Here is a 27,718-nt window from a genome sequence, read left to right on the forward strand (position 1 = left end):
CAGAACACCGTCAGTATGGGAATCGCAGGCCCTGTTTCCCGCAGGTCTGTCTTCAGGATGGGGAGAGCAAAGCCGAGCAGACTTGTAGCAGAGCCTGGGGACGGGCTCCGTTTGGTGGGTCCCCCTGTTTCCTGAGTCTCGGAAGGGGCAGCTCCAGCGGGCAGTGGCAGGTTCACCCCACACCTGGGAGCATCCAGACCTCAAGGCCCAGCAGCCCCCGAGCCCTGTGTCTGGGCTCCCGGGAGGCAGACGGGACAGGCCAGCGTCCTCCTCAGCTCTCTTCCTGCCCAGAACATTCGGGGTCCGGGCCGTCATTAGGGAGAAGCAGGGATGGGGGTGTCCCATGTGGGAACAGGACATGGAGCGGCTTGTGAACGTGAACGTCCACACCGGGAATGTGGGTCGGTGGGACACGGGCACCAGGAGGGGCAGGTGGTGGGCCTGAGGAAGCAGGGCGAGGCCGGGGTTCGGGGTGGGGAGGTACAAGCTTCGCCTGTGCCGGGCCTCAGACTCCACGGGGCTTCCCTCCCCTGGTCACTGGGCAGGAGGGGCTGAGCAGCGTTGGTGGAGGGACCCCTCGCATCCCCAGGCCCTAGCAGCATCAGCCCTCCAGGCTCTGGGCCGGGGAGCCTGAGGGGTGCAGGTCCAGCTGTGCCCACAGGGAGGCCTGGAGGGGTTGGGCGGGAAGCACGGGTGTGGTCTCGCCTGTGCAGAAGCTCCCAAGCCAGTGTCCAGTGGGAGCCCTCATCTCGCACGTGGGTTTCAAGTTCACAGCTCAGATCACCTTCTAGCCGCTTGGTTTGTTTTCTAGACACAAAGTCCTAATATCTCCTATGTCCCCTGCCCGTGAAAAGGCACATCTCACCTGGCACCAGGTGCTGCCTCTGGTCCCCCCTGACTGGACGCCCAGCAGCCAGTGTCACCACGTCACGACTGTCAGGGGGTGTCAGGCGTGGGGGGACGAGAGCACACGGTCCAGGCCCATGAGGCGCCGTGCCATCCACGGAGCCGGTGCTGTGGCTGTAGGTGTTCCCTCCCCCACCACGCGGGCAGAGACCACCGTCCCCTTACAGACTGTTACCAGGTGAAGTCATGTGGACCCTGCTCGGGCCCCAGCCTGCGAGGTGCTCTGCCTCAGCGGGGAAGGTTTCCTTTTCCCACGTGGGTTCAAGTAGGCAAATAACAGAACCAAAGCCGAGACCAACACAGCACAGGCTCTACTCAGTGGCCAAAGAATGGAGAAGCGGGAACTGAGTTCACAGATCACCTTCTGGCCCTCCTGGAGAGAGTGGTTTAATTTTAAAGAGTAAAGGCAAAGGGAGGAGGAGGGAGGCTAGTGATGGGATGAAGAGGCCTTCCGGGGAAGGGGCGGGGCTTCTTCCAAGGGGCTGGGGTACCACCTCCTTTTACCCGTTTCTGGTCCTTCATGTCCAGCCATGGCCGCCGGTGGGTGTGTCACTTAATATGCTGATGTAGTAAATTCAACATGTGATGAGATTCGGGGTCAGTTGGAGGTCACACTCATTGCCATCTTGGTCCCAGCTGGTTCCATCTGTTTGTTTGTAGCGTCCTTTCTTATCTCTGGACCCCTTAACTTAAATACTTAGGGGAACTCCTGCTGAAGGTGGGGGTGCAGGACAGCCCTGTGAAAAGTGGGTACACGGGTCCTGAACAGAGCCTGGAGCAGCTCTGACAACAACAGGAGGCTGAGACGGGCGGCCAGTCTGACGCCCACACTGGGGCCTGTGGTCGACATGCGGAGGGGGTCAGCTGGGGGCACGTGTCAGGGAAGGTTCTCAGTGTTTACACAGAAGATGTGAACGTGGGCCCAGATGCACAGCTGCCTGCAGACGCTGCTACAGAAACCGCTGATTCTTTCTTGAGAAAACTGGTGGGCGGTCATTCAGGCAACAGGGCAAACAGCTTGCTCTGGAGGCTCTTGTGGGGAAGTGGGGACTTAGTAACAGGGGCTCAGCCTGCGTAACCCCAGAAGCCCTCCCAGGACAGCCCCAGAACCACTTCTGGAATGGCAAGGAGAAGTGGGTCTTCCACCTACTAGGCGTGGTGGAGAGGGCTGGGGTCTACAGGGCCGCCCTCACCTTCAGGGACTGGCTGGGAGGCTAACAGGACCCAACATATGCTTGTGGCTTGTGCCCTCACAGGTGATATGGGTCACAGCACGCAGTAGGCATTACCTCGAGGCAAGTGCGCACGCTGAGCGTCCCGTTAGTGAAACAGCATGGTAGCATGCTTTCTCCTTGAGAAGGGTGACTTCAGGTACGAAGTCCTCGAAGAATTCTAAGCAGAGTGTTTTATCATGGCAGCTCAGACGAGGGCCATGACAAAGACTTCCATGTCACATCAGACTAGCCAGAAATGTGGTCCTGAAGGCTATTCGTGGGCTATGGAAATGTAGCTCTCCTTAAGGAACGTGCAGTGTGTTGCCCATCACTCGGCATATGCAGAGGGCCTCCGAGGGACTGACCTATGGGCCTCGATGATGGTCAGCAGGCCCACAGGGGTCTGGAGGTACTCAGTGATCCTGGAGGGAAATGATGCACATCAGAGGGGCCTAGGAGTCCTGAAAAGGGTACTTCCTTTAAAATAAAGAGGAACAGCGACTCAGACCTCATGGAAACAGCTGCATGCCTCCCTTTCTGTACGGATACTCAAGGCCTTTCCTCGAGGCAAGTACTCACGTTGCGTTTCCCTTTAGCAATAGAGCATGGCAGGCTGAGCTCCACCCCGGCCATAGAAGCACCCGCTTTAGATAGAGGAAACTCATTTTCTTCCCAGAACCAGGCCTACAGTGGCTAGTGGCCTGTCAACAGCAGTGAATTTCAGGTCCCTCAAGGCACCATGCATGGCGCTTTCAAAATGGGAAAGCAATGCTAGTTCCATCAGTGCCCCTTTTCCATGGGCACAAGCGGCATACATCCCTGTGGTTTCTAACAAGTCAAAAGGGACACAGGTTACCCAGTGTTACCTTCCCCGTATCAACTCCTCGAAGCAGAGTGTTCTGCATCTACTTAACTGCCTCAACCAAGGTACGCCCTAGCTAGGCTTCCGGGCCTGTGGCTCTTCAAAAGCCGGCAGTGTTACATGAAGAACTGGGTTTTAGATGCAGTAGGAATGCAAGACGACTTTCTCCTGGAGGCAGGGTGACTTCAGGCAGGAGGTCCTACATGGAATGCGAAGCCGAGGGTTTCTCTCAGTGCAGCTCAGACTAGGGCCATGAGTCAGCCTTCCCTGGCATGTTGGACGTGCTAGACCAGTGTTGGTGACACTCTGGGAGAGCTGGGGATTTCAAGATGACCCAAGAAGGACTTCAGGGTGTTGCCCTACACACGGCATACACAGAGTGGCTGTGAAGGGCCACGGGCCTGGAAGTTGCTTAGCAGGCCCAGGGGGAAATGGGGTGACTCACTGTTCCTGCCAGGAACAGGGTGCCCACACTGGGCTCCTAGGTGTCCTGAAAAGTGTACTGCAGTTAAGATAATGCATAGCAGCGGCTTCAGCCTCATGGAAACTGCTGTACGACTCGGCTTCTGCACGGAAATTCAGGGCCTTACCTTGAGGCAAGTGCTCATGCTGAGTGTCCCAGTTGTGACGCAGCATGGTAGGATGCTGAATTCCTCCTCGAGCAGAGTGAATTCAGGTACGAGGTCCTCGAAGAATTCTGAGCAGATTGTTGTCCCATGACAGCTCAGACGGTGGCCATGACAAAGACTTCCATGGCAGGTTGGACTGGCCAGAAATGTGGCCCTGAAGGATGTTCGCAGACTATGGGAATGTAGCTCGCCTTAAGGAACGTGCAGTGTGTTTCCCATCACTCAGCATACGCAGGGGGACGCTGAGTGACCGACCTATGGGCCCCGATGTTGCTCAGCAGGCCCACAGCAGTCTGGAGGTACTCAGTGATCTTCAAGGGAAAAGGATGCACACCCGAGGGCCCTAGGAGTCCTAAAAAGGGTAGTTCCCCTAAAATACAGCAGACAGCGAGTAAGACCTCATGGAAGCAGCGGCATGCCTCCCTTTCTGCACGGCTACTCAGGGCCTTTCCTCAGGCACATACTCACGATGAGTTTCCCTTTAGCTGTAGAGCATGGCAGGCTGAGCCCCACCCCGGCCATGGAAGCACCCGGTTTAGCTAGAGGAAACTCATTACCTTCCCAGAACCATGCCTACAATGGCTAGAGGCCTCTCAACAGCAGAAATTTCAGGTAGCTTCAAGGCAGCATGAATGGAGCTTTCAAAATGGGAAAGCAAGGCTCGTTCCATCAGGCCCCCATTTCCATGCGCACACGCAGCACACATCCCTGTGGTTTCTAACAAGTCCAAAGAGACACAGGTTACCCAGGGGTTCCTTCCCTGAATCAACTCCTCGAAGCAGGGTGTTCTGCATCTAGCGAACTGTATCAACCAAGGAACACCCTAGCTAGGCCTCTGGGCCTGTGGCTCTTCAAAAGCCTGCAGTGTTACACGAAGAACTAGGCTTTAGATAGAGTTGGAAGCAAGCCGACTTTCTCCCGGAGGCAGGGTGAATTCAGACAAGAGATCCTAGATGGAATGCAAATCCAAGGGTTTTTGTCAGTTCAGCTCAGACTAGGGCAATGAGTCAGACTTCCACGGCATGCTGGACGTACCAGAACAGTGTTCGTGAACCTGTGGGCGTACTGGGGATCTCAAGCTGTCCCAAGAAAGAGTGCAAGCTGTTGCCCTACACGCAACATACACAGAGTGACTCCGAAGGGCTACGGGACTGGATGTTGCTTAACTGGCCCAGGGAGGCCTGTGGGTACTCAGGCTTCTGGCCGGGAATATGGTGCCGACCCGAGTCTCTTAGGTCTCCTGAAAAGGGTACTGCGGTTAAGATAATGCAGAGCAGCAGCTGCAGCCTGATGGGAACTGCTGCATGCCTCCGCTTCAGCAGCATTACCTACAGGCGAGTGTTCTTGCTGAGGGTCCCGTTAGCGACACAGCATGGCAGGATGGCAAATTTCTCCCCCAGCAGAGTGACTTCAGGTACGAGGTCCTCGACGAATTGTAAGCAGAAGGTTTGCTCATGGCAGCTCCCCTTAAGATAGGTGCAGTGTGTTGCCCATCACTCGATAAACAGAGGGCCTCCGAGGGTCCGACCTATGGGCCTCGATGTTGCTCAGCAGCCCCACAGGGATCTGGAGGTACTCAGTAATCTTGGAGGGAAAATTATGCAAACCCGAGGGGCCCAGGAGTCCTAAAAAGGGTACTCCCGATGAAATAAAGCAGAACAGCGACTAAGACTTCATGGAAACAGTTGTGTGCCTCCCTTTCTGCATGGATACTCAGGGCCATACCTCGAGGCAAGTACTCACATTGAATTTCCCTTTAGCTCTAGAGCATGGCAGGCTGAGCTCCACACCGGTCATAGAAGCACCTGGTTTAGATACAGGAAACTCATGTTCTTCTCATAGCCAGGCGTATAGTGGCTAGAGTCCTGTCCACAGCAGTGAATTTCACGTAGCTTTAAGGCAGCATGAATGGAGCTTTCAAAATGGGAAAGCAAGGTTAGTTCCATCAGGACACCATTTCCATGAGCACACGCACCATACAACCCTGTGCTTTACAACAAGTCAAAAGAGACACAGGTTGCCAAGTGGTTCCTTCCCTGAATCAAATAAAATCCTCTAAGCAGGGTGTTCGGCATGTAGTGAACTGCCTCAACCAAGGTATGCCCTAGCTAGGCCTCCGGGGCTGTGCCTCTTCAAAAGCATGCCGTGTGACACAAAGAACTGGGCTTTCGTGGCAGTCAGAACGCAAGCCGACTTTCTCCAGGAGGCAGGGTGCCTTCAGGCAGGAGGTCCTAGATGGAAAGCGAAGCCGAGAGTGTTTCCCAGTGCAGCTCAGACTAGGCCAATGAGTCAGACTTCCCTGGCACGTTGGACGTGCTAGAACAGTGTTTGTAAACCTATGAGAGTGCTGGGGATTTCAAGCTGTCCCAAGCAGCAGTGGAGTGTGTTGCCCTACGCTCAGCATACACAGAGTGGCTCCGAAGGGCAACGGGCATGGAAGTTATTTCGCAGGCCCAGGGGGGCCTAGGGGTACTCAGTGTTCCTGCGGGGAATACGGTGCCCACGCGAGACTCCTAGGTGTCCTGAAAAGCGTACTGCTGTTAAGATAATGCAGAGTAGCAGCTACGGCCTTATGGAAACTGCTGCACACCTCCACTTCTGCTCGGCAATTCAGGGCCTTACCTTAAGGCAAGCGCATCGCTGAGTATTCCGTTAGTGACACAGCATGGTAGGATGCTGAATTTCTCCTAGAGCAGAGTAACTTCAGGTATGAGGTCCTAGAAGAATTGTAAGCAGAATATATCCCCATGGAAGCTCCGATGACGGCCATGATGAAGAATTCCATGGCACATCGGACTAGCCAGAAATGTGGTCCTGAGGCTGTTCGAGGGCTTTGGAAATGTAGCTCTCCTTAAGGAACGTGCAGTGTGTTGCCGATCGCTCGGCATACAGAGAGGGCCTCCAAGGGATCAACCTATGGGCCTAGATGTTGCTCAGCAGGAACACAGGGGTCTGGAGGTACTCAGTGATCTTGGAGGGAAATGATGCATGCCCGAGGCACCTAGGAGTCCTGAAAAGGGTACTTCCTTTAAAATAAAGCAGAACGGCAACTAAGACCTCATGGAAACAGCTGCATGCCTCCCTTTCTGTATGGATACTCTAGGCCTTTCTTTGAGGCAGGTACTCACGTGGAGTTTCCGTTTAGCTCTAGAGTATGGCAGGCTGAGCTCTACACCGGCCATGGAAGCACCTGGTTTAGATAGAGGAAACTCATTTTCTTCCCAGAGCCAGGCCTATAACTGGCTAGAGGCCTGTCAACAAAAGTGAATTTTAAGTAGCTTCAAGGCAGCATGAAAGGAGCTTTCAAAATGGGAAAGCAAGGCTAGTTCCATCAGGCCACCATTTCCATGGGCACATGCAGCACACATCCTTGTGGTTTCTAAAAAGTCAAAAGAGACACACGTTACCCGGTGGTTGCTTCCCTGAATCAACTCCTCGAAGCAGGGTGTTCTGCATCTAGCGAACTGTATCAACCAAGGAACACCCTAGCTAGGGCTCTGGGCCTGTGGCTCTTTAAAAGCCTGCAGTGTTACACGAAGACCTGGGCTTTAGTGGCAGTCAGAACGCAAGCCGACTTTCTGCTGGAGGGAGGGTGACTTCAGGCACGAGGTCCTAAATGGAATGCGAAGCCGAGGGATTTTCTCAGTGCAGCTCAGACTAGGGCAATGAGTCAGACTTCCCTGGCATGTTGGATTTTCTAGAACAGTGTTTGTGGAACTCTGGGAGTGCTGGGGATTTCAAGTTGTCCCATGAAGGAGGGCAGTGTGTTGCCCTATAATCGGCATACATAGCCTGGCTTTAGTGGCAGTCGGAACGCAAGCCGAGTTTCTCCTGGAGGCAGGGTGACTTCAGGCAGGAGGTTCTAGATGGAATTCGAAGCCGAGGGTTTTTCTCAGTGCAGCTCAGACTAGGGCTATGAGTCAGACTTCCAGGGCATGTTGGACGAGCTAGAACCGTGTTCGTGAACCTGTGAGAGTGCTGGGGATTTCAACCTGTCCCAGGAAGGAGTGCAGTGTGCTGCCCTGTACGTGGCATACACAGGGTGGCTCCAAAGGGCTATGGGCCTGCAAGTGGCTTAGCAGGCCCAGGGGGGGCCTGGGGCGACTCACTCTTCCTGCCGGGAACAGGGTGCCCACGTGAAACTCCTAGGTGTCCTGAAAAGCGTACTGCCGTTAAGATAATGCACAGCAGAGCCAAAGCCTCAGGGAAACTGCTGCACGCCTCCGCTTCCGCACGGAAATTCAAGGATTAACCTACAGGCAAGTGCTCACGCTGAGTGTCCCGTTAGTGACACAGCACGGTCGGATGGTGAATTTCTTCTCGATCAGAGAGATTTCAGGTACGAGGTCCTCGAAGAATTGTAAGCAGAATGCTTTCCCATGGCAGCTCCGACAATGGCCTTGACAAAGTCTTCCATGGCACGTCGGACTGGCAAGAAATATGGTCCTGAGGCTTTTTGAGGGCTCTGGAAATGTAGTTCTCCTTATGGAACATGCAGTGTGTTGCCCATAACCCGGCATACACAGAGGGCCTCCGAGGGACCGACCTATGGGCCTTGATGTTACTCAGCAGGCCCACAGGGGTCTGGAGCTACTCACTGATCCTGGAGGGAAATGATGCATACCCGAGGGGCCTAGTAGTCCTGAAAAGGGTACTTCCTTTAAAATACAGCAGAACAGCGACTAAGACCTCATGGAAACAGCTGCATGCCTCCCTTTCTGTACGAATACTCAGGGACTTTCCTCAGGCAAGTACTCACGTTGCGTTTCCCTTTATATCTAGAGAATGGCAGGATGAGCTCCACCCTGGCCATGGAAGCACCAAGTTTAGCTAGAGAAAACTTATTTTCTTCCCAGAGCCAGGCGTACAGTAGCTAGAGGCCAGTCAACAGCAGTGAATTTCAGGTCGCTTCAAGGCAGCATGAATGGAGCTTTCACAATGGGAAAGCAAGGCTAGATCCATCAGGCCCCCATTTCCATGGGCACACACAGCATACATCCATGTGGTTTCTAACAAGTCAAAAGAGACACAGGTTACCCAGGGGTTCCTTCCCTGAATCAACTCCTCGAAGGAGGGTGTTCTGCATCTAGCCAACTGCCTCAACCAAAGTACGCCCTAGCTACGTCTCTGGGCCTGTGGCTCTTCATAGCCTGCAGTTTTACATGAAGAACTGGGGTTTGGTGGCATTCAGAACAAAAGCCAACTTTCTCCTGGAGGCAGGGTGACTTCAGGCAGGAGATCCTAGATGCAATGCAAAGCCGAGGGTTTTCTCAGTGTAACTCAGACTAAGGCAATGAATCCGACTTCAGCGTCATGTTGGACGTGCTAGAACAGTGTTCACGAAATTCTGGGAGTGCTGGGGATTTCATGCTGTCTCATGAAGGAGTGCAGTGTGTTGCCCTATACTCGACATACACAGTGTGGCTCCGAAAGTGTACGGGCCTGGAAGTTGCTTAACTGGCCCAGTGGGGCCTGGAGGGACTCACTGTTGCTGCTGGGAATAGCATGCCCACGCGAGGCTCCTAGGTGTCCTGAAAAGCGTACTGCCATTAAGATAATGTGGAGCAGTGTCTTCGGCGTCATGTAAACTCCTGCATGCCTTGGCTTCTGCACGGCAATTCAGGGCCTTACCTTGAGGCCAGTGCTCACACTGAGTGTCCCGTTAGCAACACAGCATAGTAGGATGGTGAATTTCTCCTCGAGTGGAGTGACTTCAAGTACGAGGTCCTGGAAGAATTGTAAGCAAAATGTTTTCCCATGGCAGCTCAGACGACGGCCATGACGAAGACTTCCATGACACGTTGCACTGGCCAGAAATGTGGTCCTGAGGCAGTTCGAGGGCTCTGAAAATGTAGCTCTCCTTAAGGAACGTGCAGAGATTTCCCCATCACTCGGCATACACAGAGGGCCTCCGAGGGACCGACCTATGGGCCTCGATGTTGCTCAGCAGGCCCACAGGGGTCTGGAGGTACTCAGTGATCCTGGAGGGAAATGATGCACACCCGAGGGGCCTAGGAGTCCTGAAAAGGGTACTCCCTTTAAAATACAGCAGAACAGCGACTAAGACCGCATAGAAACAGCTGCACGCCTCCCGTTCTGTACGGATACTCTGGGCCTTCCTTCCAGGCAGGTACTCACGTTGAGTTTCCGTTTAGCTCTAGAGCATGGCAGGCTGAGCTCTACACCGGCCACGGAAGCACCTGGTTTAGATAGAGGAAACTCATTTGATTCCCAGAGCTAGATGTACAGTGGCTAGTGGTCTGTCAACAGCAGTGAATTTCAGGTCCTTCAAGGCACCATGCATGAAGCTTTCAAAATGGGAAAGCAAGGCTTGCTCCATCAGGCCCCCATTTCCATGGGCACACGTAGCATACATCCCTGTGGTTTCTATCATGTCAAAAGAGACACAGGTAACGCAGTGGCTCCTTCCCTGAATCACTCCTGGAAGCAGGGTGCTCTGCATCTAGCAAACTGCCTCAAACAAGGTACGCCCTAGCTAGGCATCCGGGCCCGTGGCTCTTCATAAGCCTGCAGTGTTACACGAAGAACTGGGATTTAGTGGTAGTCTAAACGCAAGCTGACTTTCTCCTGGAGGCAGGGTGACTTCAGGCAGGAGGTCCCAGAAGGAATTCGAAGCTGAGGGTTTTTCTCAGTGCAGCTCAGACTAGGGCATTGAGTCAGACTTCCCCGGCATGTTGGACGTGCCAAAAGGGTGTCCGAGAAACTCTGGGAGAGCTGGGGATTTCAAGCTGTCCCATGAAGGAGTGCAGTGTGTTGCGATACACTCGGCATACACAGAGTGGCTCCGAAGGGTTACAGACCTGACAGTTGCTTAGCAGGTCCAAGGGAGCCTAGGCTTAGTCACTGTTCCTGCCAGGAATACGGTGCCCACGCGAAGTTCCTAGGTGTCCTGAAAAGCGAACTGCAGTTAAGATAATGCAGAGCAGTGGCTACGGCCTCATGGAAACTGTTGCACGTCTCCGCTTCTGCACGGCAATTCAGGGTCTTTCCTCAAGGCAACTGCTCCCATTTAATGTCCCATTAACCACACAGCTTGGTAGGATGCTGACTTCCTACCTGAGTATAGTCACTTCAGGTACAAGGTCCTAGAAAAATTCTAAGCAGAGTGTTTTGTCATGGCAGCTCAGACGAGAGCCCTGATGAAGACTTCCATGGCATGTTGGACGGGCTATAAATGTGGTCCACATGCTGTCCGAGGGCTCTGGCAATGTAGCTCTCCTGAAGTAACGTGCAGTGTGTTGCCCATCACTCGTCATACACAGAAGACCTCCAAGGAACCTATGGGCCTCGATGTTGCTCAGCAGGCCCACAGGGGTCTGGAGGTACTCAGTGATCCTGCAGGGAAAATGATGCACACCGGAGGGGCCTAGGAGTCCTGAAAAGGGTTCTTCCTTTAAAATACGGCAGAACCCCGATGAAGACCTCGTGGAAACAGCCGCATGCCTCCCTTTGTGCGTTGTCTACTCAGGGCCTTACCTCGAGGCAAGTACTCAAGTTGAGCTTCCCTTTACCTCTATAGCATGGCAGGCTGCACATATTAAAAGCAGCAAGGGAAAAACAACAAATGACACACAAGGGATCCCCATAAGGTTAACAGCTGATCTTTCAGAAGAAACTCTGCAAGCCAGAAGGGACTGGCAGGACATATTTAAAGTGATGAAGGAGAAAACACTACAACCAAGATTACTCTACCCAGCAAGGATCCCATTCAGATCTGATGGAGAAATTAAAACCTTTAGAGACAAGCAAAAGCTGAGAGAGTTCAGCACCACCAAACCAGCATTACAACAAATGCTAAAGGATCTTCTCTAAGCAAGAAACACAAGAGAAGGAAAAGACCTATAATAACACATCCAAAACAATGAACAAGATGGGAATAGGAACATACATATCGATAATTACCTTAAATGTAAATGGATTAAATGCTCCCACCAAAAGACACAGACTGGCTGAATGGATACAAAAACAAGACCCATATACATATGTGGTCTACAAGAGACCCACTTCAGACCTAGAGACACATACAGACTGAAAGTGAGGGGATGGAAAAAGATATGCCATGCAGATGGAAACCAAAAGAAAGCCGGAGGAGCAATTCTCATATCAGACAAAATAGACTTTAAAATAAAGACTAGAATTAGAAGAGACAGAGAAGGAAACTACATAACCATCAATGGATCAATCCAGGAGGACGGTATAACAACTGTAAATATTTATGCACCCAACATAGGAGCACCTCAATACATAAGGCAAATACTAACGGCCATAAAAGGGGATATCGACAGTAACACATTCATGGTAGGGGACTTCAACACCCCACTTTCACCAATGGACACGTCATCCAAAATGAAAGTAAATAAGGAAACACAAGCTTTAAATGATGATACATTAGACAAGAGGGACTTAATTGATATTTATACGACATTCCATCCAAAAACAACAGAATACACATTTTTCTCAAGTGCTCACGGAACATTCTCCAGGATAGATCATATCTTGGGTCACAAATCAAGCCTCAGTAAATTTAAGAAAATTGAAATTGTATCAAGTATCTTTTCCGACCACAACGCTATGAGACTAGATATCAATTGCAGGAAAAGATCTGTAAAACATACAAACACGTGGAGGCTGAACCATACACTACTTAATAACGAAATGATCACTGAAGAAATCAAAGAGGAAATAAAAAAAATACCTAGAAACAAATGACAATGGAGACACGACGACCCAAAACCTATGGGATGCAGCAAAAGCAGTTCTAAGAGGGAAGTTTATAGCAATAAAATCCTACCTTAAGAAACAGGAAACATCTCGAAAACACAACCTAACCTTGCACCTAAAGAAATTAGAGGAAGAAGAACAAAAAACCTGCAAAGTTAGCAGAAGGAAAGAAATCATAAAGATCACATCGGAAATAAATGAAAAAGAAATGAAGGAAATGATACCAAAGGTCAATCAAACTAAAAGCTGGTTCCTTGAGAAGATAAACAAAATTGATAACCCATTTGCCAGACTCATCAAGAAAAAAAGGGAGAAGACTCAAATCAATAGAATTAGAAATGAAAAAGGAGAAGTAACAACTGACACTGCAGAAATACAAAAGATCATGAGAGATCACTACAAGCAACTCTATGCCAATAAAATGGACAACCTGGAAGAAATGGACAAATTCGTAGCAATGCACAACCTACCAAGACTGAATCAGGAAGAAATAGAAAATATGAACAGACCAATCACAAGCACTGAAATTGAAACTGTGATTAAAAATCTTCCAACAAACAAACGCCCAGAACCAGATGGCTTCACAGGCGAATTCTATCAAACATTTAGAAAAGAGCTAACACCTATCCTTCTCAAACTCTTCCAAAATATAGCAGAGGGAGGAACACTCCCAAACTCATTCTACGAGGCCACCATCACCCTGATACCAAAACCAGAGAAGGATGCCACAAAGAAAGAAAACTACAGGCCAATATCACTGATGAACATAGATGCAAAAATCCTCAACAAAATACTAGCAAACAGAATCCAACAGCACATGAAAAGGATGATCATACACCATGATCAAAGAAAGAAAACTACAGGCCAATATCACTGATGAACATAGATGCAAAAATCCTCAACAAAATACTAGCAAACAGAATCCAACAGCACGTGAAAAGGATATCATACACCATGATCAAGTGGGGTTCATTCCAGGAACTCAAGGATTCTTCAATGTACGCGAATCAATCAATGTGATACACCACAGTAACAAACTGAAGGAGAAAAACCACATGGTCATCTCAGTAGAGGCAGAGAAAGCTTTCGACAAAATTCAGCACCCATTTATGATAAAAAACCCTCCAGAAAGTAGCCATAGAGGGAACTTTCCTCAACAAAATAAAGGCCATATATGACAAACCCACAGCCAACATCGTTCTCCATGGTGAAAGACTGAAAGCATTTCCACTAAAATCAGGAACAAGACAAGGTTGCCCACTCTCACCACTCTTAGTCCACCTAGTTTTGGAAGTTTTAGCCACAGCAATCAGAGAAGAAAAGGAACTAAAAGGAATCCAAATCGGAAAAGAAGAAGTAAAGCTGTCACTGTTTGCAGATGACATGATACTATACATAGAGAATCCTAAAGAGGCCACCAGAAAACCACTATGGCTAATCAATGAAATTTGGTAAAGTAGCAGGATGCAAAATTAATGCACAGAAATCTCTGCCATTCCTATACACTAATGAGGAAAGCATCTGAAAGTGAAATCAAGAGAACACTCCCATTTACCATTGCAACAAGAATCAAACATCTAGGAATAAACCTACCCAAGGAGACAAAAGACCTGTATGAAGAAAATTATAAGACACTGATGAAAGAAATTAAGGATGAAACAAAGAGATGGAGAGGTATACCATGTTCTTGGATTGGAAGAATCAACATTGTGAAAGTGATTCTACTACCCAAATCAAGCTACCTACTCAATGCAATCCCTATCAAACTACCACTGGCATTTTTCACAGAACTAGAACAAAAAATTTCACGATTTGTATGGAAACACAAAAGACCCCGGATAGCCAAAGCAATCTTGAGAACGAAAAACGGAGCTGGAGGAATCAGGCTCCCTGACTTCAGAAAATACTACAAAGCTACAGTAATCAAGACAGTATGGTACTGGCACAAAGACAGAAATATAGATCAATGGAAGAGGATAGAAAGCCCAGAGATAAACCCCCGCATATATGGTCACCTTACCTTTGATAAAGGAGGCAGGAATGGACAGTGGAGAAAGGACAGCCTCTTCAATAAGTGATGCTGGGAAAACTGGACAGGTACGTGCAAAAGTATGAGATCACATCACTCCCTAACGCCATACGCAAAAATAAGCTCAAAATGGATTAAAGACCTATTTAAGGCCAGAAACTGTCAAACTCTTAGAGGAAAACATAGGCAGAACACTCTATGACATAAATCACAGCAAGATCCTTTTTGACCCACCTGCTAGAGAAATGGAAATTAAAAACAAAAATAAACAAATGAGACCTAATGAAACTGCAAAGCTTTTGCACAGCAAAGGAAAACATAAACAAGGTGAAAAGACAACCCTCAGAATGGGAGAAAATATTTCCAAATGAAGTAACTGACAAAGGATTCATCATCTCCAACATCTACGAGCAGCTCATGCAGCTCAATAACAACAACAAAAAAAAACAAACAACCCAATCCAAAAATGGGCAGAAGACCTAAATAGACACTTCTCCAAGGAAGATACACAGACTGCCAACAAACACACGAAAGAATGCTCAATGTCATTAATCGTTAGAGAAATGCAAATCAAAACTTGAATGAGACACCATCTCACACCAGTCAGAATGGCCATCACCAAAAACCCTAGAAACAATAAATGCTGGAGAGGGTGTGGAGAGAAGGGAACACTCTTGCACTGCTGGTGAGAATGGGAATTGGTACAGCCACTGTGGAGAACAGTACAGATGTTCCTTAAAAAACTACAAATAGAACTACCACATGACCCAGCAATCCCACTACTGGGCATATACCCTGAGAAAACCGTAATTCAAAAAGAGTCATGTACCAAAATGTTCATTGCAGCTCTACTTACAATAGCCAGGAGATGCAAACAACCTAAGTGTCCATTATCAGATGTATGCATAAAGATGACGTGGCACATGTATACAATGGAATATTACTCAGCCATAAAAAGAAATGGAATTGAGGGATTTGTAATGAGGTGGATGGGCCTAGAGTCTGTCATACAGAGTGAAGTAAGTCAGAAGGAGAAAGACAGATACCGTATGTTGACAAATATATATGGAACTTAAGAAAAAGAAAATGTCATGAAGAACCTAGGGGTAAGAGAGGAATAAAGACACCGACCTACTAGAGAATGGACTTGAGGATATGGGGAGGGGGAAGGGTAAGCTGTGACAAAGTGAGAGAGTGACATGGACATATACACACTACCAAGCGTAAAACAGATAGCTAGTGGGAAGCAGCCGCATAGCACAGGGAGATCAGCTCGGTGCTTTGTGACCACCTAGAGGGGTGGGATAGGGAGGGTGGGTGGGAGGGAGACGCAAGAGGGAAGAGATATGGGAACATATGTATATGTATAACTGATTCACTTTGTTATAAAGCAGAAACTAACACACCACTGTAAAGCAATTATACTCCAATAAAGATGTAAAAAAAAAAAATTTATTCAACCTAAAGCCATCAACAAACAGTGCCAGGACTACTAGACACCAGTCTCCAAAGAATGACACCGGTCACCATCTACACTGCACATAAAACTAACTAAAAGCGCACAGTATTCCACATTAAACCCTTTCTCTCCTGAGTGCCCTGAAGATGCACCCCGCCCACCCAGCAGTCAGCTGCACAGGAGGATTCTCCACACTTGCTCATTTTTTCCTCTTGTGGAGTCTCCTCACCAGTGGTTCCTCAGAAAACCCAGCTCCTGTCAGGGTGGACAATGCCTCATGGTCCAGAAACCTAGGCCCTGACAGGAGACAAAGCTCCTGTCTGCTTGTCACAGAGCAAAGTCTGTGGGCAGGGTGCACCTGTGCCCCCAGGGTCACACAGGTGGGTTCGGCGCCCCCTGTGGGATGTGAGAAAAGTGCCGGGAGTGCCGCACTCACAAACCCAGAGGCCTCATCTGGGAGGCAGTTCTGCTGTATATACTAAGTTTGGAAATCCAAACTGAAATGGAGCCAAGTATCTCACTGTATCTTCTCAAAAGAGGGTTAAGGAGCAATTAATTACAAACCATATGTAATGAAATGAATGTAGACACAAACTTTACGACTTAACCCAAAATTCACTCAAAATGCCCATAGACAAATTTCAATTACCAAACTATAAAAATCCTAGGAAAAAAAAAGGTAATCTACATGACTTTGGGTCTGGTGACCTTATTCAGAAAACCAGAAGACAAACCACAAACTGCAAGAAACTATTTCCAAAACACATGTCTGATAAAGGATTTGTACTCAAATTATGCCAACAACGCCATTAAAATTTGGTAAAGGTAGAAACACACACCTGGCCCAAGAAGATAAACAGGCAGTAAATAAGCATACAAGAATAAACTCAAGATGCTGGTGGAATGCATGTACAACCAGCTTTGGAAGACACTTTGGCAGTTTTTTCCAAATCTAAAAAGTCTCACCTTAGGATCCAAGAAGTGTACCTCTTGTATTTAGACAACTGCTTTGAAAAATTGTATTCAAAGCAAAACTAGCATCAAGTAATGCACAGCAGCTCTATTCATAATGGCTAAAAACTTAAAGATATCAGGATGTCCTTCTGTAGATGAATTCATAAGCAAATTAGGGCACATACATGTCAAGGGGAGCAGAATACACCACCCCAAAATATGCCCATTTGACAAAAGGATTATTTTGGACTGACTAATTTAAGAAACAGCAGACCCAGGAGAATCTTTCAAAACCAAGTAGAAAATGCCCTTGTAGGAGGTACATTTACATTTATTAAGGATATCTCCATTTGTAAGGGTATGTCCCTCTCTGGACCAGGAATTGAATGATGACTAAATATCAAGAAAAGTTTGTTGGGACTCCCCTGCTGGTCCAGTGGTTAAGACTCCATGCTCCCAATCAGGGGACCAGGGTTCAATCCCTGGTCAGGGAACTAGATCCCGCATGCTGCAATTAAGAGCCCCCATGCCGCAACTCAAGATTCCACAGGCCGCAACTAAGACCCAGTGCAGCCAAATAAATAAATGTTTAAAAAATTAAAAAAAGCTTTTCAATGAAATAGACCTGGATGTAAATCTGTGTAACAACCATACCCTTGTTTACTGGGCTTTGACTAATAACATCCCTTAAATGGCTGCCTCCATTCCCTAACATCTTGCTTTTGTTCTGAAGATAGCATTTAAGGTAACGGCTTGGGCCATTTCAGGGAGTGACTCAGTTTTCCTGGGTATCTTTCAAGTATACAGGAGGTACGCATGGTATATATTAAACTTCTGGTTTTTTTCTCCAGTTCGTCTCTTTTTCATTACAAGGGGGATCTCAATAAAGAACATAGAAGTGTAGAGGGAAAATTATTTTTCCTCTCATATACATGCAGTGCAATACTATTCAGAGATATAAAGGAATGGACGACCATCAACCCGTGCCAAAAAAAAAAAAATAGATGCACCTAACACTTACATTGCTAAGTGAAAGAATCCAGTCTGAAGAGCTACACACTGTATGACCTCCTTTATATGACATTCTAGAAAAGGCAAAACTGACACGGTAAACAGTTTACGGAATATGTGGCTGAAATAGTCCATATGATACTTCAGTGGTGAATACCTGTCACTATGCATCTGGCTACACCCACAGATCTTTACAACCCAACAAGTAAGTTACAATCTATTCAAACTTAGCTACCTAGGATATGGGAGTGTCAAAGACTGCAATACAGAAGGTAACAAAGAATCTAACTGATTCAGAAATGTATGAAAAAACTCGCTGTTGGTAGTGGGACAAACGGGCTGACCTAAGTTAACTTTGGAAATGAGCAGACTCTGTAGGCCAAAGACAAAATGTGCCATACGTACACAGGGGACTCTATGTTCTTTCCCAGGAGGGGCAGCAGCTAACAGTACTGAAACTACGATATCAGTCGTCAGATGGAACAAGCACTGAATTTCATAAATGACAAAGGGTGGAAGCCAGGTTTCTTACCACTGGAGTTGGATGTTACAGTCAAACAAAGGGAGAAGGTTACAATATCCATGTCATAACAGATCCGCTTGGAGATATCAGTATAAACTCTCTTTAGCCTGCACATAGTTCCACATGGAAACCTTTATGATTCTGTGTATGTGCACAGGCTGGGACACATGCATATATTTCGATGTACTGTCAGCTGAGCACAGTTAGCTCCCACATGTAAGTTTTTAACACCATTCTCTAATAAAACGAACAAGGGCTCTCTGAAGAAAGGGCTGCTGCTAGGACTGAGACAGTAAATATATGAAGCAGGATAATCTTAAAATATCAGAAAGTTGGGCTTCCCTGGTGGCGCAGTGGCTGAGAGTCCGCCTGCCGATGCAGGGGACACGGGTTCGTGCCCCGGTCCGGGAAGATCCCACATGCCGCGGAGCGGCTGGGCCCATGAGCCATGGCCGCTGAGCCTGCGCATCCGGAGCCTGTGCTCCACAACGGGAGAGGCCACAATAGTGAGAGGCCCGCATACAGCAAAAAAAAATCAGAAAGTAAGGAAGTACCAAAAATTTTTAAAACCCACAAAAAAAAAATTATGTAAAATGAAAACAAGAGCAAATGGAAAAAGCTCTCAACAGCCAAAGCAAGAATGAACTAAGCAGTCTAATAATGTAGTGCTGGATTATAACCAAAAGTTTACAATAATTATTCACGTGTCCAAACTGGTAAAAATAAATTACATAGTTTTTGATGAATGGTGTTAAATAGAAATCTCCTATGCAGAAAGCTTCTAAACAATGTATATAGCCACTCAGCTGTCCATCAGGATCTGAAGCTAACCCCTCTCTCCTCAAGTGTGGCTTCTGCATTATGACTGCCTCCTACATAAGACACACAGGATGGACATGGGAAAAAATTAACCTCACTGTGGGAAAACTTGACAAACACTACCTCAGCTAGGTGACCAAAATTAAGAATATAAGTGAGAAGTTCCCTTAAGAGCCCGTCCTCTTGATATATAGTGAAGAGGAAGCACTTCACCTCTGTGGTCTGCTTTTTCAAAGCCACGTCTAACCACGGCAAAACCACCGAGCAAATCCCAGCACCCGGCAGTCTATACAATACCTGAGCAGCCCTCTTCCACGCTGTCAAGGTCATGGAAACAAGGAGAGTCTGAGCAACTGTCAGAGCCCAGAAGAGTCTAAACAGACATGATGACCGCATGTCCTCTCAGATCCTGGAACAAGGAAAGGTATAACAAAGGGAACGTGAATAGGGACTTCAGTTAATAGTAAAGTACGAGTATTTGTTCAGTATTTGTCATGATTCTGTAGAAAATTAGACAGGAAAAATTAAACGTCAAATAAGAGAAACCTACTGTAACAAACTGGAAATCTAGAGGAAAAGGGGGATTTCTTTGTAAAAACACATTACCCAAATGGACCCTAAATTAAGGAAAACACAAAAAGGCCAATTAACCACTGAGGAACCTCTTCCCCTACTGGCTATCCTATCACTGTTCCAGGCTTTCCCTCTCCCAGGACAGGGAAGGAGCAGGGACAGAGCTGTTTGGCAGCTCCCCTAGTATATGACCCCACCCAGTGTCTTCACCTCCCCCAGCCACGCCTACCCAGTGAGGACACCTGAGGAAGGGTCAGGGATTATTGACTCAGATGTATCAACCAGGACTTTTTCTTTTCCCAGCGACTGGACACACTTACGGAAGTAAAATAAATTAGTATTTATTGCAAGGGTAGAAATACATTAATACTTGCAAGTGGCAAGTTGAAGAATGGGTTTGGACCTGGCAGGTCCAGGGCCTCACACTGTCTCAGTGTGACCTTGCTTCCCTGCAAGTTTTTGTCCCCCTCAGTGCCTTTGGGGGACCCCATTCACAGGCACAGGCTCTCTCACTGCCCTTGGGCCAACAGCAGTTCTAGGCTGACAACCACTCACCATCCATTTTCTGAGAAAGAGTTTCTCCTTTTCTTGGATTCCAAGAAAGTCATGGTTTTAAATGCCTTTGATCTGGCTTGGGTTGCATTCTCATCCTTGACCCATCACCAGAAGATGGAAAATGGGACTGGCTAGATGTGGGTTGTAAATCCATCTTCCAGCTGGGTGGAACATGGGGTCATCCTTCTGCAACTGTTTGGACTGGAAGCACGTGACATGTAATTCCCAAAGGAAAACTGAGGCACTTGGGCCTGAGAACAGATGCTGGCTGGGATAAAGCAACAGATTCTATGTCAATGACAGCTCACTGCACAGCACAGAATCTGACACAAAAGAAAGAAAGAGGTTCACTTAGGGTCAGGGGCTGCAGTGACTCATCCAGTGCTCTTACTGTCCCTCCCAAGACTGCAAGTTCTTTCACTTGCTGAAAAGTCAGGATCATTGGTGGTGGTAAACTCTAGTCTCTTTCCTTGGGCATCAGGTCCTCACATCTCAGAGGCTGGCCCAGAACAGCCCATGTGCCGTCAGAAGACACACAGACCTCATTCCTGCCCCTGAGAGGTGGGAGTCCTTGAGTTATGCCATCTCCCTGGCCATATTAATTGCCCATCCCTGAAAACCAATACTGCTCCTTTTCCAGTTTCTTCTCTCTCCTTTACTAAGAGGAAGAAACCAAATGCTAGGTTGGTAAGGAAACTCTTGTGCAATGAAGTAACGGGAGGCTCAAGAATTATTCCATGCCATAGAACCCATATAATTGGCAGGCTTTCCAGAGGCAACATGGATGCATATGGCTCTCCAAGACAATGGCAGTGGCAGTGTAAACCTCACACTGGGAGGTCCAGTTGCTCCCATATCTTTGATTCTTAATGAATATGCATGTCAAAAGTTTCTAACGACTGAAAGGACAGAGGATTGCAGGGCCATGGTCTGCTATATGGGTGTTGTGTCAGGGCCACACTCCAATGTCTACAGGATTATTACCTCTCTTGGCAGCCTATGAGGCCGTGAGCAGGAGGCCTTTTTCTCAGCCACATGCATGTTGGTAGTTGAAACTTCTCAAAGGAATGTCTACACTGCCCAGGTAGCTCTTGAATTGCCCGGCATCATGATCGGCTCTGTAACTGTACATGAGGGCCTGACAATGCCCAGGCTGGACTGAGCTAGAGGACCACAGATACCTGCCTGGATAGTCAGAGGTCGACGGCTGTCCTGCCTGAGACTTGATCATCTATTCATGCCCACTCAGATGGGACAAAGGATGCCTCCAGTGCCAGGAGGGCCCCACCAGCCCTTAATAAGGCAGCATCTGGGGGCTGGCAGGTCACTGCACCCAGTCCTTTATAAATCCACACGTGTCCACTGAGTGCCCTCCAGTCTGGGCTGTGCTGGAACCTGGGGCTGCCCAGGCAGAGTAGGGCCAGCATCACCCTTCCCAGGTAGGAGGGCAGAAGGAAACCATGCGTGACTTCTGACAGCCCCCCCAATGCTTGACAGAGGTTGAGGTGGATAAGAAACAGTCCGAGACAAGAACAGACATTTCATTCTTCTCTCAGAGCCCAGGACTGGGCGAAGGGAGGCCAGAAAAACAGTTGTTGACCTCAGCTCCCTGACTCCTGTTTGACCCTGGGCAAGTCCTATCCATTCTGGAGGCTTCAGAGAGAAGGAGAGGGGAGGGCAATGAGGGCCAACTGTGCTTAAACCTAACTCTAACCTTTACCCTAAGAACCCTAACCTCTAACCGTAACCCCCTAACAACCCTAGCCCCAGACCCCTAGACCCTCGCCACTGACCCCTAAACTCTAATCCCTGACCCTTTAACCACAACCCTCTACCCTGACTCTCCAACGATGACCCATAACCCTAAACCGTGACCGCTGAACCCTCACACTGACTCAGCCCCAGGCCTAAAGCCTGGCATAGGGGGTACCGAGAAAGGACCCTATGAACTCTCAAATAAACCAAGGAATTAAATCTTCCCGACCACGAATTTAGCAATGGTTTCTTAGATTTGACAGTAAAGCATAAGAAATGAAAGAAAAAAATACATTGGATTTCCTCAAAATTACAAACCTTTGTGCATCAAAAGAGGCTATCCAGAAAGTAAAAAGACAGCCCACAGAATGGAAGACAATATTGGCACATGATATATCTCATAAGACTCTTTACCTAGAATGTACCCGGGACTTTTCCAACTCATCAACAAAAGACAAACAATACAATTTTTGAAACAGACAAATAACTTGCATGGACTGCTCTCCAGGCAAGACATACAAATGGTCAACAAGGACATGAAAAGACGTCAAACGTCAGGAGTCATGATGAAAATGCAAATTAAAGCCACAGTGTGATGCCCCTTCACACACACTAGAATAAAAATAAATTTTAAAATAAATTTTAAAATACGTAAATAAAAATAACAAATGTTGGCAACAATGCAGAGAAACTGGAACCCTTAAAAGTTACTGTGGAGATGTACAATGGTGCAGTCTATGTGCACAAACCTTTAGCATTTACTCAAGAATATAAAATATAATTACCATGTGGTTCAACAACTCCGCCCCTAGATATATACCCCAAAAATGGAAAACAGTTGTTCAAACAAAAATTTGTACACCAATTATTCATAGCAGCACTGTTCACAATAGCCCAGGGTAGGAAAGATTTAAATGTCCATGAGCAGGTAAACGGATAAGCAAAATAAGGTAGATCCATAAGCTGCATTATTCTGTCATGTAAAGGAATAAAGTAAAATTATACAGCCACTGTGGAAAACTGTGTGGTGGCTCCTCAGAAACATGGAAAATGTATGATCCCTTGATTCCACTCCAGGGTGTACACCCAGAATATTAGAAAGCAAGGACTGGAACAGATATCTGTACCCCATATTCATAGCAACATTATTCACAATAGCCAAAAGGTGGAGGCAACACAACACATCCTTCAACAGATGAATGGATAAGTACAGCGTAGTATATAGGCAATGGAATATGATTCAACCTTTAAAACTAAGGTAATTCTCACACATGCTACAATGTGGATGAACCTTGAAGTCATTATGCTAAGTGAAACCAGCCAGACACAAAAAGGACAAACGTTCTATGATTCCACTAGTATGAGGTATCCAGATAAGTCAAATCCAAAGACAAAGTAGAATAAGGTTGCCAGGGGTTGAGGGGAGTCAGTGTTTAATGGCTACGGTTTCACATGGGGAAAATAAAGTTCTGGAGATGGATGGTGAGGATATTTTTACAACAATGCGAATGTACTTAAGGCCATAGAACTGGATACTTACAAATGGTTTAAATGGGGCTTTCCTCATGGCACAGTGGTTAAGAATCCACCTGCCAATTGCAGGGGACACGGGTTCAAGCGCTGGTCCTGGAAGATCCTGCATGCTGCAGAGCAACTAAGCTCATGAGCCACAGCTACTGAGCCCTCGTGCCACAACTACTGAAACCGGTGCGCCTAGAGCCCGTGCTCCGTAACGAGAGAAGCCACCGCAATGAGAAGCCTGCACACGGCAACGAAGAGTAGCCCCCGCTCGCCGCAACTAGAGAAAGCCTGCATGCAGCAACAAAGACCTGACACAGCCAAAAAATAGAAAATAAAATAAAATATTTTTTAAAAAGCTTTTTAAAAATGGTTTAAATGGTAAATGTTATGTGTTTTTAATCCCAATGGAAAAAATGAATGAAATAACGATCAATGTTACAATGCGGTTAAACACTGAAAACATCCCAAGTGAAAGAAGCCATACAGAAAACCCACCCAGATCATGCTCATCTTGTACACTTTCAATCCAGCAAGGTTTTTAAAGTGAGGAAAAGCCCCACTGATGGTTCCAAAAAGAGAAAACTGGATTCGAATGGAAAAATACATTTCCACAAAGCTGGGGCAGCTGGTGAAAGTTGAAGCGGGTCTGTGGATAGGATTATAATGTGGAAACCATAATTATTCCTCATTTTGGGGTTATGTGCTGGTTCCCTGGGAGAGTGGCCCTCCCGGTCTCACAGGGTAAAACAAACTGGAGTATTCTGTGAAGGTGGAAAACTTTATACTGCTATTTAAAGTTTTTTATATACTTGAAATTTACTAGAAAATAAAGCACTTAGCAAAACAACCATGTCATACCATGCCAGAAATACAGACATCACACTCTGTTATAGAGGCCGAGCCCTACCCAGATCCAGTTCACCCACAGTGGGGATGCTAATCACCCTTGTAGGAGTCCACATACCACAAGAGGCACCATGGGAAGATTATATTGGGAGCCACTATGCCTTGGGTGCTGTGGATGACATGGATGTAGATCAAACAGTGGGATTTCTGAATTCTAGTTTTCCACATTCAACCACCAAATAACTGTTACATCTAAAAAATGAATTCAGTAAAGCTGCAGGATACCAAAATAAAAAGAAAAATCAATGCACAAAAATCATTTGTGATTCTGTACACTGATAATGAACCATCAGAAAAAGAATTAAAAAAAAAAAATCCTGGGCTTCCCTGGTAGCACAGTGGTTGAGAGTCCACCTTACAATGCAGGGGACACGGGTTCGTGTCCTGGTCCGGGAAGATCCCGCATGCCATGGAGCAGCTGGGCCCATGAGCCATGGCCACTGAGCCATGGCCACTGAGCCTGTGCATCCGGAGCCTGTGCTCCACAACAGGAGAGGCCACAAGAGTGAGAGGCCCGCGTACCGCCAAAAAAAAAAATCCCACTTACAATTGCATCCAAAAAGATAACTAGGAGTAAATTTAACCAAGGACGTGAAGGACCTGCACACTGAAAACTGGAAGACACTGATAAAGGAAACTGAACAGACAAAAATAAATGGAAAGATACCCTGTGCTCATGAGTAAAAAGAACACTGAGGGACTCCCCTGGTGGCGCAGTGGTTGAGAGTCCGCCTGCCGATGCAGGGGACACGGGTTCATGCCCCGATCCGGGAAGATCCCACATGCCGCGGAGCGGCTGGGCCCGTGAGCCATGGCCGCTGAGCCTGCGCGTCCGGAGCCTGTGCTCCGCAACGGGAGAGGCCACAACAGTGAGAGGCCTGCATACCGTAAAAACAAAATAAAATAAAAAAGAAAGAAAGAAAAAAACTACCCCAATATAACTTATAAATATGAATGTAAAAATCTATCACAAAATAATAGCAACATGAAACCAACAGAACTTTAAATGGATAATGCCATAAGCAAGTATCTCTACACCAGAAGTTTCAGGTTGCTCAACATATTAAAAGTAAGCAATGTATTAAAGCACAATAATATCGTATCAATTAATGCAAAAAAACTACAGTGAAAATCCAGTGTTATCTCATGACAAACACTCAAGAAAGCAGGACTAAAAGGAAATTTGTTCAATATGGAAAAGAGTGGTACAAAAAGCCACAGCAAACATCATGCTCAATGCTGAAGACTGAAAGACTTACTCCTGAAATCAGGAGCAAGGCCAGGAAGCTGGCCTCCATCACCGTTACTCAGTGGTGACTGGAAGTTCTACCCAGACTCTTGAGGAAAAAATGAAAGGCATCCGTGGGTGAATGGAAAAATTACAGCTGTGTCTCTTCACAGAACATAGGTCACATCATCTTAAATATAAAACTACCTATAATCAGCAAAGAAATTATTTGAGCTAATCAACTAATTAAGCAAAGTTATAGAACAAAATATCAATTCATGAAAATCTGTCTTATATGTATACACTAGCAAAAAATAATCTGAAAAAGAATTTATGAAAACAATTCCGTTTTAAATAATGTCAACATTTAGGAGTATATTTAATCAAGGTACAAGACTTGTTTTATGTATGTAAAGTATGTTTGAAATTACTGGAAAGTAAATTACTTTTCAAAACATCATGTATGTCAATAGCACGCCAGAAAAGCAGAGAAAACATCAAACTTCCATATAGAAGCCAAGCTTTACCCAGATCCAGTTCACCCAAAGTCCACATGTCATTTAGAGGCACTGGGGGAAGGTTATATGAGGAGCCACTGTCCTCCGTGTTGTGGACGACCTGGATACGGTAGAAACAGTGGGATTTTTGAATTCCAATTTTCCACTTCATTCCACAAAAAAGCTATTAGAACTAATAAATGAATTCAGTAAACTTGCAAAATCAATACACAGAAATCAGTTGCATTTCTAAACACTAATAATGAACCATCAGAAAGAGAAAGAAGGCAACCCTATTAACAACTGCATCAAAAAGAACAAAATACCTGGGAATAAAGTTAACCAAGGATGTGAAAGACCTGCACACTGAAAACTTTAAGACATTGATGGAGAAATTGAAAAACACACGAATAAATGGAAAGACATCCTGTTCTCAGGGAATGGAACAATTAATATTGTTAAAATACCCATTCTACCCAAAGCAATGGACACAGTGAATGCAACCCCTCCCAAAATTCCACGGTATTTTCCCCCAAAATAGAGCAAATCCTCCTAATATCTGCGTGGAACCACAAAGGACCGCAAATAGCCAAGGCAACCCTGAGAAAGGAGAACGGGCTGGAGGCATCTCCCTCCCTGACTTCACACTTCAGCACGAAGCTACAGTCCCCAAACCAGCGCGGAACTGGCTCAAAACAGGCGCAGGGACCAGAGGAACAGGACGGAGAGCCAGAATTCAGCCCACACGGACGGGGTCAGTCAATTCATGACACAGGGACCAAGGACACACCACGGAGCACGACACTCCCCACAGTAAATGGTGCTGGGAAAACTGGACACCCCATAGCTCATGCTGGCTACCCTGCACACAAACCTGACCGAAAGCCCAGCTTTGCACACCGAGCCCTTCCTCGGTCACATGAAGACGGACCCCCTCGGCCGTCAGTCGCCCCCAGGAAGCTTCTCCCCACTTTTCCTCGCTGTCTCCTCACCTTTCCCTCAGGCATCACCTGGGTCCTCAGGAAACCTGTTCCCTAGTCAGCGTGGACGCAGCCCCACTTTGTCCTGAAGCCGAAACCCCGGCGAGTCCTAAGGAGACCGAGCTCCTCTCAGCAGAGACGCTGAGCCGGGCGTCCCACCCGAAGCCCCCGCCCCCGCGCCGGAGGAGGCACAACGCCTCTCAGCTGCGCTCACAATCGAGTCCGCAGGGAACAGGCATACGCTGTGGGTCAGAGAGGGGAGCTTGGCGCCACCATGTGGTCAGTGCAGGAAGTGCAGGCAGCGCCTCCCTCACAGGTCACTGGAGACAGCGGCTCCTACTGACAGAACTGCTGAATCCATTAAACTGGAAATTCAAACTGAAGTGGAGCCTCTATTCCAAAGGTTTTCTAAAATTAGTTGAGGAACAATTAACTGGAAACCATTTGGAATGAAATGAATGTAGATGCAAACTTTACAACTTATACCAAATTCACTCAAAGTTATTCAGAGGCAAATTTTATTTTATTTTATAATTTATTTTTGGCTGCGTTGGG

At 47.1% G+C, this 27,718-nt stretch overlaps 1 long non-coding RNA gene across 1 annotated transcript; it reads right to left on the reverse strand.

Moving 5' to 3' along the window:
- Window positions 1-1,270: 1,270 nt before the first annotated feature.
- Window positions 1,271-27,357, reverse strand: LOC115839964 (uncharacterized). The gene is made up of 5 exons (XR_009563871.1): window positions 27,176-27,357; window positions 20,277-20,544; window positions 19,446-19,557; window positions 3,573-11,007; window positions 1,271-2,542 (listed from the first exon to the last, which is right to left on the reverse strand). It is a non-coding gene; the product is annotated as an uncharacterized lncRNA (long non-coding RNA).
- Between the last annotated feature and the right edge of the window lie 361 nt (window positions 27,358-27,718).

The sequence above is a fragment of the Globicephala melas genome, chromosome 5 (genome assembly GCF_963455315.2).
Source record: "Globicephala melas chromosome 5, mGloMel1.2, whole genome shotgun sequence".
NCBI classification, from domain to species: domain Eukaryota; kingdom Metazoa; phylum Chordata; class Mammalia; order Artiodactyla; family Delphinidae; genus Globicephala; species Globicephala melas.